Source organism: Anabrus simplex, chromosome 1 (assembly GCF_040414725.1).
Source record: "Anabrus simplex isolate iqAnaSimp1 chromosome 1, ASM4041472v1, whole genome shotgun sequence".
In the NCBI taxonomy this organism is placed as follows: Eukaryota; Metazoa; Arthropoda; class Insecta; order Orthoptera; family Tettigoniidae; genus Anabrus; species Anabrus simplex.
Window position 1 is genome coordinate 544,629,113 of NC_090265.1, and position 13,270 is coordinate 544,642,382.

Here is a 13,270-nt window from a genome sequence, read left to right on the forward strand (position 1 = left end):
CATCAGTCCTTGTGTGGAGCCATTTCTGATACACCTTTCTGTAATATTTACAAGCTGCCCTCACTTCATCATTCCACCAAGGTGTTCACTTTTTCCCTATCTTCACACACAGTTGTTCCAAAGTATTTCCTGCTGTTTCTACTACAGCATCCCTGTAATCCACCCATTCTTTTTGTATCCTGTTGTCTATTGTCTGGAACTTTTCACTAATCGTATGGATGTACTTCTGATTTCTTCATCCTGGAGATTTTCTACCCTAGGCAAAAGATAGGAAATAAAAAATAGCATAGTCCTTTTTCTAACTGATATCAGGGTGCAGTTGATTAGTGGCAGTTTTATCTTTTCCCAATATAGGAGGCAAGACCTCGACTGAGGCCAGTAGCATCTGAGGGTATATAAATGTGAGAAATCTAGCATACAAAAGAACTCCTGTAAGACTTAATTCCAGCAGCCTGGTGTCTGCGAACTACATAGACAAGATGTTAAATATTTTTATTATCATAAATATTTTATTAAAACATTATAAATAATACAAAATATGGTGGTAGTAATTAATGTTTTAAGGGGGAAGCAAAACTAGATAACCATCCTCTCTTAAATCTTACCAGAAGAGAGAAAAAATGGATGATATCCGAAAAATGAAGGTATCGTCAGAAGAAAGGGAAGAGTGTGAGAATGAAAGACACCATAGGCTTCACAAATCCAATACTGTGGTGTAGAAATGAATAGGAGTTGACCAAAGGAAATTATATAATAATTCTCTCTTATTGTCACTGTGTTTTTTTCCTCTCCATAGAAAGTAGAGGCGAAGGAAGCAATATAGTCAGTGTTTGACTTGGGGCAGAGTGTAATAGGTTGGCATTCCATTACTTCTTAAAATACATTCTTACCTACCATCCTGCTACATTTTGACAGCGACACCACCATCCCAGAATTCTCTGACATGATTTGTTTCAAAACATTTATTTATTCATTCATTCATTAATTCATTCATTGATTCATTCATTCGTTCATTCATTTTGTTCTGGCCAACCATGTACCACATCATTTCAATTGTCCCCTTCTTTGGGCTTTGACATTTCCCCAGTACTCCCGCACTTGTTGTTAACGCTGTTGCTCTCTTTCCTGTGCCCATACCTTTCTCGTTTTCAGCTCTGTCTTTTTTGGAAAACCTTGGTATGCTTGAATTTCTTCTCGTGCAAGTGGGCTGCACTCCGGGATGTCAATACATGTGATCTCCAATTCTTCAAGATATCTTTCCACCTCAGTCAACCAGATCTGTTTGGTTTTCTTCTCCTGAAAGTAAGTAATGATCTGGTTGGCGAATCTTGGTGGAATTTGCATCATATGTCTATAATAAGTAATCCTCTTTTTTTTTTGGATGATGTCAGTTATTTCCACCATGTAGCTGTACAGTCTGTGGTTGTGTTGCCTTGTGCGTTACTGGCTTTGACAGGGCCTAAGATTTTTCTCAAAATTTCGACCAGGCTTTTCTTGTTCATTGCAAAACATTCCACAGCATATAAGACCACTGCCGACACCGCAGTAGTGGCTCAGCTTTGCAGTGAAGGATATAGACCTTTTGTTGTAGACACTTTTAGTTAGCTGGTACTCAGTTTCCTTTTTGTTCATGCGTGACGAGAAGGCTTCTTTCTCGGAGATGCAGGGTTCAATCCACTCTCAAAGGTAATTAACTTTCCTGCTTGTTTGACTTTTCCTTAACTTGAAATTTTTGTTATATTGATGAATGCTTAGAAGTCAGTGGAAAAAAATAAAGAAAATGCACATCAAACTCATCGCAAATCTGTTTCAGAATGTCAAACTCCCAATCTTCATACATTGCTGTCTTCATGTGATAGGCTAAGTAGTTCAGATTATAAGAGGGTACTGGCCTTCGAAGCTGGAGTGGGGGGGGGGCTTTGATCCCGGCTGAGTCCGATGGTATATGAAGGTGTTCGAATATGCCAGTAAGTATATTTACTGGCACATGAAAGAACTTCTGAAAGGCAAAATTCTGGCACCTCTGCATTTCTAAGAACCGTAAAAGTAGTTACTGGGACATAAACCCAAAAACATTATTATTTCTTCCTTGTTAATCCAAGTTCTTCTACATCTATTACTTCCCAGCCCCTGACGAGGTAATTTCTGCTTTCCAGCTTTATGAAGTGTGCCTTGTCCTTTCGTGTTGTCATATTTATCCTTGTCTCTTTTTTCTGTTCCTTCCTGACCTGTTATAGTATTAATCCTATTATGTGTTCCTATCTTCCTAACTAATGATTTTGAGGATGAAGGTAACATTCTATGTAACTACATAATAAGCCCTAATAAGTAATAAACCTACCTAGGCAGAATTCTACACTCAAAATCTACCTTGATGGAAGGCAATATTTCCAATCAACTACATACACCAGCTTATGAACCATTCTTTCTGGATAAAGTAATTAGACAGAACTAACAACTCAACATAGAGACATGCTTAAAGAATAGCAGTGATGTAGTACAGAAGATAAACAGAACAATGAAAAACATAGTGTGGAGGCAAAAATTAATGAAAATGAAATGAAAATGAGAATTCTCCCATGATTTTTTTCTAGTGGTTTTACGTCGCACCGACACAGATAGGTCTCATGGCAACGATGGGATGGGAAAGGCCTAGGAGTTGGAAGGAAGCGGCTGTGGCTTTAATTAAGGTACAGCCCCAGCATTTGCCTGGTGTGAAAATGGGAAACCATGGAAAACCATCTTCAGGGCTGCCGACAGTGGGATTCAAACCCACTATCTCCCGGATGCAAGCTCACAGCCGCGCGCCTCTAACCGCACGGCCAACTCGCTCGGTCTCTCCCATGATTGACAACAGAAACTTTAACATACCTCAAACGGATTTTACTCTGATTCATTCCAATCCATGCTCATAGAAACAGAAGTGAAGAGTACAAGAATTTTAAAAAATGTTGCTTATGAACAGAAACTGTATGTGTAAAGTTGTCAAAAATTGATCCCAAAGCTACAAAAGAAACAATGGTAACAAAATCATATATCATGATGATGATCAGTTTTTTATACTTTATTGTAAGCTTACATTTTATATACTGTCATTTTGTATTTGAAAGGAACATACAATTCATTATTTTACATTGTACAAATAACTTATAAATAAATTCTACTTACCTTGAAAGACTGTCCCTTGAGCATCTTATACAGTATATTGCAGCACAAATCTCAGGAATAATTACTCCCAAAGACTGGGCTGAAATTGCAGCAGAAAATTTCAGATCTTGTCTTCTTCCGGTTGTCAGGAAATGAAATGGATGCAGAGTCGTTCATGTGGTGTTATAGCCCGTCTAATGCATTGTCACTCCTTCTCGTATGGGTGAAGGTGTAAATATGAACATACCAGTCGCCTGGTTCAAGAGTTATAACTTTCATTAAATTTATATGCAGCTCTTTATCTCGTTTATGTAACCAAGCTTATCCCCATTTTGATCTTGAACTCTTATTTTTAGCTTTTAATCACAAAGCTAATGCTGCACTGGTGTAAATAAAAGTTCCTCTAACATGTTAGTCAGTGCACGACTCACGAAAACTGACCGCAAGTCTGACAGCAAAACAACATCTGTGTCCTCCTCCGTGTTCCATCTTACCTGTCATCTTAGAACTGCGGAGGCAAGACGGATGCTAAGACTTGCCCTTTAGTTAGTTTTTGTTAGATATTGTTGTACTTGTGTATTACAATTAGTTTCAGAGTTAACAGTTTTTCTTGACTATTACCATTTTATTATCATTGATTTTATTTTAATATTTACTATCAATGGTATCATTTAATTTTGTAGCATATTAATCAAATTATGAAACAGTGGTCAAGTGTAAGAAAGGACCCAGAGCCCTAACTTCACCACCAATAAAGACAATATCTATCTATCTATCTATCTATCTATCTATCTATCTATCTATCTATCTATCTATCTATCTATCTATCTATCCATAAATAGCCAATGAAGTACTTGAACCAATAGCCAGTCCAGTCCAGTCCAGTCCAGTCCAGTCAAGTGAGTTGAATGACACTCAATTTACTTGTCCAGGTAAGTTCCTCCTACCATGGCAGTCCTTACTGGAACACAGGCAGGACACTGCAATTACCTCATGGAAATGGATCTGGTGAGTGTTGAGAAATTTGACCATGCTGAATTAGAATAATTTTGATTTCCATGATTCAATTTGCAATATATATATTGTACCAGGAAGGCATAGGCCCTGGCACATCTGTGTTATAAAGTCTTTAATCATGAAAGAATGGCCGAGTTGGGACATCTGAAACAGCTGTACAAGGGAAGGTTCTCATCTCTACTTCTCCGTGTAAGATTGATTGTGGTGATTATTGTTTTAAGAGGAAGTACAACTGGGCAACCATCCTCTTCTCCGTGTAAGTGTGAGGGAGACAGCAAGAGAAGGGAACAAGGTTGAGCGACGTCAGCACCACATGTATCTCACCTCCCCGAGGAAAGGTCTAGAAATAATTTTTAAAAGTTCTCAACGGCTTGACATACAAATATGAGACAAACACCAATATTTAGCCCACATTTCAAATGTACAATGTTGAAAATTTGAGATTAATCCGCCTAGTAGTTCAGAAATTATGACGAGTAGAAGTTTGGAATGCATAACCACCCCTCTGTCGCCTGACCCAGTGAGCTCGCTCGCTTCCAGCAGAATATAAATAGGTCAATGACTCAAGGGTACAGTCAGTTGAAATCTACAACACGATCATGACTAGACGTCATACTGCTCCATTGCGCTTCACGAGAGATGTGTAAGTCATGGTCTAAAACTTTGAATTTTTGCGAGATCGTAGTACGTGAAACTTCAACCGCATCGTGGACGTGTGGGATGTTATAAAGTTCTCTCAAACTGAGTTTTCGTCTTATAAAAGTTACAAATTTCTTGAACAAGTTATCTTGCGATATAGACTGTGCATTGAGGTAGAACTGAGAATACCAGTGTTTAATTTACTATTTGACAGTATTATGGACTTTGTTAATTTCTCATGACTCTGTCGTGATCATTTACCGTGACCAGCAAACTAGGAAATTGTGCGTGATAAACTGAACTTTCAATTTATGACGATTTCATTAATTTTGAGACGCATTTCTCGTATACAATTACGATTGTGAACTATTTGAAATACTATTCTACTCGAATATTCAGTAATTAATAGGACTGAATGTGACTATTTTTCACGTATTTTCTCGAACTTTCGATTAGTGCCATAAGAAAAGAACTGAATGTTAAGGACATTTTATGGTGATATTACTGTAGGTTATACGAACCCTTATTATGCAAACTCATTCATAAAAATCACCTAAGCAGTGAATACTAGGATTCAACAGACTGTTATAGAAGTGACATTAATTGCATTTTCTCGAGTATTTAACGGACTGTGATGGTTATTCTAACACTGAATTTAAGACACAATCAGTGATTATTATGAAATGTGCTAATGTTTAACTTCATTTCTTATAAACTGTGTAGTGAGAGACTGTGCTTTCAACTCTAAAAACGATCTCATTTCATTTCCACAGTAACTTGACTTATAGCTCAAACTGTGACATAGACTGTGCTATTGCAAGTCACGTATTTAATGCCATAGTACGAAAGTGTGAGTACAAACTGTGTGTTCGGACTTATTTCAGTGTGAAATGCAACTCACTAATGATAATTAATAGTCCTACAACTCGCTGTACAGTGCCAATTGAACTTTCCCGTGTTTTAACATTTCTTTCCAAAAAACACCGGAAATCTTGGCGAAGTGTCGTGATATCACACTACGTAGAACATCATATCCAGTGTGGGATTAAGCGTGGTATCTTTGAGGGATATTCGTGGTGTCCAGCGAGGGATTAATCATGGTTTCTATGAGGGACTGTAACGTGGTGTCTTCGTGGGATGGAACGTGGTATGCTGACGGTGCTGAGTTCGAGTTCAGGCTGTTCGCTGCAGAAGTTCCAATCACCAAGCTGCAGAACCGTACTTCATCCATTCTTATGAGCAGATCACAGGTGATATAAGTGTATTTTACATTTTCTGGAGTGAGTAATTACACTTAGACACTAACCGACCTTTTAATAAAGCACTCAATCATTCTACAGTGCTACGTTCATCAAAATGAAAAGTGCTTCGTAAGTTTTGATCGTGCTTGTAGGAGGTCATTCAACAAGACTTCAGGTCTTATTTAGATGAACTTAAGGTTTCTCTTCGAAGTTTGTGTAAAAACTGAAGTAATTTCAATAACTTATTTGAACTATAGGGCTTGTCATATAACAAGTGCACAATATAACAATCTTGTATAATCTGTTTAGATGAACTGTAGGATTTTTTCAGCAAGTGATTGAAAATATTTAATTTGAACTATAAGATTGCTAAAGCAAGTGAAAGTTAATATTATGTTTAATAATTTTAGAAAGACTTTAGGTTTGCATCACAAGTGATGGACTTAATTTCTTTGCAATCTAAAATCTTGGTAAATCAACAAGTGGTTGAATGAACTTCTATGTTCAAAGTGACATTTTGAATTTAAGTCTATCCTAGATGAACTGTAGGGTGTATTGAGATCTTAGAAAACTGGTATTTTTTTTTTTCTGAACATTATTAACATCGAGTGGATGTATCAGAATATAACAGCGCAAACATTTCATTTTTTTAATTGCATTCTGAAGAGATCAATTGAAAATTTAAGTTTGATAAATGAAAAACAGGGTGATTTGCTCAAAATTATCAATAAATATTGTCAAAAATTTTAATTACCATCTATTATTCGCCCTGCAAAATTATCCTTCTCTGTAACCTGCTCCAACAGTAACTGCACACAACCTGAGATCCTTCCCATGCTCTGGCCCCATAAATATTTCCCGGTACAATACATGGCCTACACTTGTATCATTATGAATTCCAGGAGGCAGATGTAAATGGTGTTGCATACTTCTGAAATTGCAGCCTTCGATACACATAAAGAATTGTTGGAGGCTTCTATAGCTGTCCCCTGTAGTCAGAAAGCATACTACCGCTTCTAAAACTCTTGCTGTCATAGCATCCCCTATAAAATTTTGTTGTCACTATATGTGCATCGTAATCATTCCCAGTAAATAGTAAGAATTTACAGGTGTCAGCCCTTAGCAAGCCTTATATTCCTTGGGATCCTCTAACACATGCTCAGGAAGAAGTAAAGCTGATGCTCCACGAATATCCGTTTGTTGTAACCCCAAATCCAAAATTCTTGTTTTCTTCTTAGCTACTCTTTGATCATGTTCTCCAACTCATTACATATAATCCTAGTAACATTTTGTGCAGTACGTTGTGTATGGTCCATTTTGATGTCACTTACACAAATACCCTTAAACAACTGGAAATGCCCACTTGAATAACTTCCACTACTTAATTCCCTTCATTTGAATGGCTACTTGACCCATCTAAACCAAGTTTAATCGATGGACTGTTCAGTTATTTGATATGCAGTAAACAAGGACAAAAATTAAGACAATTTAATACAATAATTATTTATCATCATTTAATATGTGGAGTAGGGCCTATATATACATTACACATAATTGGCCATTCTTTACAATCATCTGCAAGAAACAGATCACGAGAATAGTGTAAACAAAAGAAAGAAAGAAAGAAAGAAAGAAAGAAAGAAAGAGAAGAGAAGAGAAGAGAAGAGAAGAGAAGAGAAGAGAAGAGAAGAGAAGAGAAGAGAAGAGAAGAGAAGATTTGCTAACAAAAATACGACTAGCTCTCAATTTTATTTAAGTACTCACAACAAGAGAAGAAATTTCTTTAGTAGTATGTAAATCTTCTGACATGCACAGATTAAAATAAGAATTAAGTAAAAAAAAAAATTGATCAGGTGGAAAAGTTTTTACTTAATTCTTATTTGATTGCAATATCGATACAGAATGAAGTGGATAGTATGTAATATGCACAGATTACTGAAACATTGGAGATAAATATTTACTACAGTAACAAATGCTTTCACCTGAGGAGTAACACACAGTCAATTTTGTTCAGTGGATACTACTTGAAAGTTACAAGAACTATTTATAAGAACTTGGCAATAATGACCAAAGGTAACAAAAATCTCAGGCACTATCGCAATTGAATATATCACCTGCCCCATGAAAATACAATGTTGTTACAAGAGGCAGTTCCTTACATAAAATCTATAAAAAACATATAGATAACTGAATATCAGTTATAATACAATAGTAATATGTTTACATGTATGGTGTGAAGCCATGAGAAAAGTTTAATACACATTTTTATCCAACATTTTAGCTCTTACGGCAATACAGTATAATGGCAGAAAGTTTTCATGACTAAATCTCACCCCTAGTGCAGCAAATTTTGATCAACTAAATGTCACCGTCTCAAAATTAAGCAGTGTTCAATTACTGTATAATCTTTTTGTGGAATTTTTCCAACCTTATACAAAAATATCCTTACAATACCCTTCCCCTAACATTTACACTGAACAAATGTATGTTTCTAAATAAATAACAAAAGAGAGAATATTTTTACAAGGCTACTGATACTATCTTTTATTAACTATTACTGTACATCTGAAAATCAAAGTACTTTTCAGGGTGTTGCAAGTTTGTGAAGAGGCTTTAACACGTTGAGTGCCGAGCCGATTGTAGCACACTATTCCACTGGTGCCAGGCATGTTTTTGAATTACATTCCGCTGGTGCCAAAGCAATTGTACGCCTAGTAGTCTGTTTATATAATCTTGGGATGTATTTATATGATGTGCTAAGTAAATATTATCTCACCATACCATGGTCATGTGTGACGCCATATGGTGTCACATCAATTTTTTAGGAAAGATAAAATATAGCGTGACGCCATATGGTGTCACAGAATTTTTTGACATGGAATGTGCAATACGAATTTCAAATACGGGATATTTATTTGCTAATTCAAATTAACGCAATATTTATGAAAACCTAGTAAAATGCAAAACAAGTACTTATATTACATTACATATTGTTGCGAACAGTTTTCTGATAACTCTAAACAATGAAAATATGCGTCTTGGCACGCCCGAGTTCTTGTTACTCGTTGTAATTTTTCACAACTTATTGGCATCGTTGTTCAAACATCGTCCTTTGTACACTTGTTTCATGTGCTATTTTCATATTTACGTTTTGCACATCTGATCGGGAAGTTAAGGGGAACGCGCTAACTAGACGCTACCTGGCTGCTAGCGCAGCTCGACGCAGCGCGGTTGGTTCACGTCTGCTGCTTCGCTCCTCCCTACCTCTCCGCCACACTCCGATACTCCCGCGGCACTTCTAATTTTATGACTATTTATTTGTTCAATTTTGGCGTTTAAATTTGCGCTGCGTACATGCAGTTGTCACCTTGGTATTCTACTGCCTCCCACGAATGTTCCTACCAAATTTCAACCGAATCCGAGTGTAACACATGTATGTGTTCCCTCGTAAGTCTATTACCAATATCTTCCATTTTTTATATTTTTGCACAACTATATAAACCGAGTGATAATACGTACGTAAACGAGGAATAAACAATGCCTGGCGCGCTTTCACCTGTGACAATGACCACTGGTCAGTCAGTGGCTTCGGAAGAATACTGTGGCACCACATGGTGACATAGAGTAAAAATACATAGCTGGAATAGACCCTGAAGTTCGCCCTTCACGTAGTACCAATTTTACGCGCATAGATGTCACAGCTGATTATCTACGGTGCATCGCCTAAAACTCAACTGTGCCGCCATATGGCGTCACGCCAACTCTGATTTCAAGAACGGTGTGCCGCCATATGGCGCCACGCCATCTCAAATTTGAAGACCATCGTGACGCCATATGGCGGCACGTGGCATCCAACGTGTTAAAATTACTTGTGAGGCTTGGTAACACTGTCAATATTCGTAAAATAATGAAAGTAAATAAATCAATTCTCATGGGGTATGCTCTTCCTGAAGTCGGAAGGTAGTCCAAATGATAATTTCTTCTGAGGATACTGTCTCTGTATTTAAAATCCACACACGTAATGCGAAAAATTTTGGACACTCTAGGCTCAAGGACGTTATGCTGTGTAAGAGAGTGATCAGGAAAGGCAGAAAAATAAAAGGATAAGTAAGAACTCCATAAATAATACCATCAGTATTAGAAGAGACTCAGAGTTGCCAAGGATAGCTTAGATCAGGATTGGTCAAAGTTAAGTAACAGACCCAGCTCTGAGAAGTCCCAAGCTGTTGCTCTGAGCCACACAGCTCCCTCACTATACCATTTCCTCTTCTCATGTCCAACTTGCAATTAAATGCGAGTGTATGACAGAAAGTGTCATGTAATGTAACACGTAACTTAGAAGAAAACATTGCAGTGCTTCGTGTTCTAAACACATTTGAGCCGTGATTTAAGGATCTTTAAAATTTTGATTTTTCCTGTTCCTCTCCCAACTGATAGTGGCACAGCATCAACTCAATATCAGTTAGAACTGACAAATCTGTATGCTGACTGGCAGTTAAATGAAAAATTCCACACATCTCCCAAAGTAACAGGAAGCTAACTTTACTACTTAAGAGTTTCTTATTGTGCAGATAAAACTAGTTATACGAAGTCATTTTAGAGCCCTCAATCAAATATTAATCAGCAGAGCTAAAGCAAGTCAATCATAATAAAAAGGGTTTCATCCACCAAAATAAACAGTGCTTGAAACACTTTCTATAGTTTTATTCACACCTAAAAAGAAAGGAAGGCAAAAGACCCAATTACTGCAGCCAATCAATGAGCTAAAAATAAAATTACTCAATTTCTTACTTACTAAAATGTTGGATACGCTCACCTAGGCTAAAATATTTTGGTTCATAAAGTAAGATGAGAGTCTTTCTTGTTTGTAACTGCCCCGGTCTTCAAATACTTCATTCACAGATCAAAACAGGATAACAAGTATAAAAGATAAGAAGGTGCTATGAAATTTAAATCAAGGTACTGTTATGTTTAACACAATTAACTGGTTATTAGTTACAAGAAATAAATTATTTGCTACTAAAAATGTGAGGACAGACTAAAATGTCATCATTTCCACAATACAATGGACAATATGTTTTGTTAAACAAGCCCTCATCTACAGGGAGAAAACTGTGAGAACAAACACATCAGAACAGCAGCCCGTATTATGTGTAGAGGAAGACATATTCATTAAATTCTCTCCAAATTTGAATCTGCCAAGTCAGTGACACCACCAGGTAAGTTATAAGTGAAAGACTCTGCAAATTACATCTAAAGATAAAATACAAAACCTTTCATACACTGACCAAAAACCAAACAAGGTCCAAGTATCTTGAGATGACTGTAGACTTCAATTTACTTCAGTCAGGCTACTCATTTCCTGTAACACTGTTCTTGTTCAACTCTTAGGTTTGTGAAAGGCTGAACATGGATTACGTTTTCACCCATGCAACGTAAAAGATGGGGTTCAGAGTAGAATTCAGCCATAGTACTACAGTACAACCTTCATCATCTGGCCGTTGAATAGTCTGGCACGTCCAGTAATCAGTCTCTTATTCCACCTGGCATACTCTGTTGAAACATCTGGATTTGAATTGCGACTCATTGTAGTGCAGTCTTTAAAACCATCCACAATCTTCTTCATTGCCATTCACTTCCATTATTGTTATGGCATGTACCGTTCTGTGTTCCTTGTGTAACTGCATATTTTTGGATGTGTGTTAAGTATCGACTATGGTTTGAAAAATACCAAACTCAAAATGCAAGCACAAGACATTATCATTCAGTGAAAAGTGTTATATCCATAAGAAACTAGATCAAGGTGAGAAACAGAAAGATTTAGCGAACCAATAGTGTCAGAATTGCAACAATAAATTATATTAAGAAGATTCAAATGAAAATCGAGACTTTTCTAAAACTGCTGCATGTGGAACAGTTGACAAACTACGGAGATAACCAATAAGTTGAAACACACTATGCACAGTTTCTCCAGGAATGCAGCTGGAATACCCTTATTAATGGAAGTATTCTTAAAGAAACAGCCAAGTTGTCCTACAAACAAATGGCAAGGAAAAGTATTCAAAACATCTTATCGCATAAAGAAACAAACTACAACTGAAATCTTTTTTACTGAAAATAACAATGTGAAGGCTACTTTCCTTTCCCAAAGTACAAAGTGCAATGTCATGGTTATCCAGTGGTTTGTCAATGTTCTTAATAAAACATTACTGGTATGTACATAACAGAGTACATACAATATAAAACGAAGAGTGTATAAATTGACCTCTCTGAACAAGACTTCTATAAAACTCAAAGTTATAGCCTATAATTCTCAATAATCAGGCACCCCTCCTGTTCTGAGAGGGCTAGTTTACTGAGAATGTACTGTAGATTACAGAATTTTGTCCTGCAGGAGTACTTTCATATGCCAGTAAGCAAATACAAGGCTGCCATATTCAAGAAACTTTCAATGTCACAGAACTGGGCTTACAAAATTAGTCGAGACTATGCATTAAGGCTGATGAACCATGGTATTTCTTGCATATACACTCATATTCATAAAAAACAGAACATCAGTCTTTCCATGTGTTCAGTTTTTTATGAACATGAGTGTAATTTGATAGTGATCCACAGCCCAAACCTGGAGTTCCCTGGATACAAGTGATGGAAGAATATGAGGAGTTTGAAAGTCTATTGTGGATACTTTCATTGGAATTAGCAAGCTTAAAGCACTGAAGTTGGATCCACTTTGTTTCTCCTGGATTTTAACTTATTGTCTTACTTTTCATGACTTTAAATCCTTCTTGGAGATACCATAGTTTGTAAGTTCTACCTTCATGGAGTTTACAATTTACAAGAAGAAGAAGAAGAAGAAGAAGAAGAAGAAGAAGAAGAAGGTAATATGTCCTCAGTTACTGTGTGCAGGCATTTTTAATTTGACACCATTTAGGCAGTCTGCATTTCAATTTTGATGTTCTGCTTTACTCTACCAGATGGCAGAAGGACTGGACCTCTGTTAGGTGATCTATGACTGGGTTTTAATTAATTCTGTTGAGTAAACACCAAAAACGTGTCACCAAAGATCTTTCACAAGCTGACATCATACGACGTGGAATGTTGTATGGGCTTTCTTCCCCCCTTCATAACTTTGACCAACTCTGTCATGTTTGAACCGGCAAGCTTGAGATCTGGAAGCCGACACTCTACCGCTGATCCACAGAGGGAGCTATTGCCAGTACAGTCAA

The 13,270-nt window shown here is 36.9% G+C and overlaps 1 protein-coding gene across 1 annotated transcript in view; it reads right to left on the minus strand.

Moving 5' to 3' along the window:
• Positions 1-3,834: 3,834 nt before the first annotated feature.
• The window catches only part of LOC136869236 (coiled-coil domain-containing protein 186), a 184,679-nt gene continuing 175,243 nt past the window's right edge, over positions 3,835-13,270 (minus strand). The window contains exon 14 of the mRNA XM_068227117.1: positions 3,835-4,108. The gene's annotated coding sequence lies outside the window, so the exon portion shown is untranslated. The remainder of the gene's footprint in view (positions 4,109-13,270) is intronic.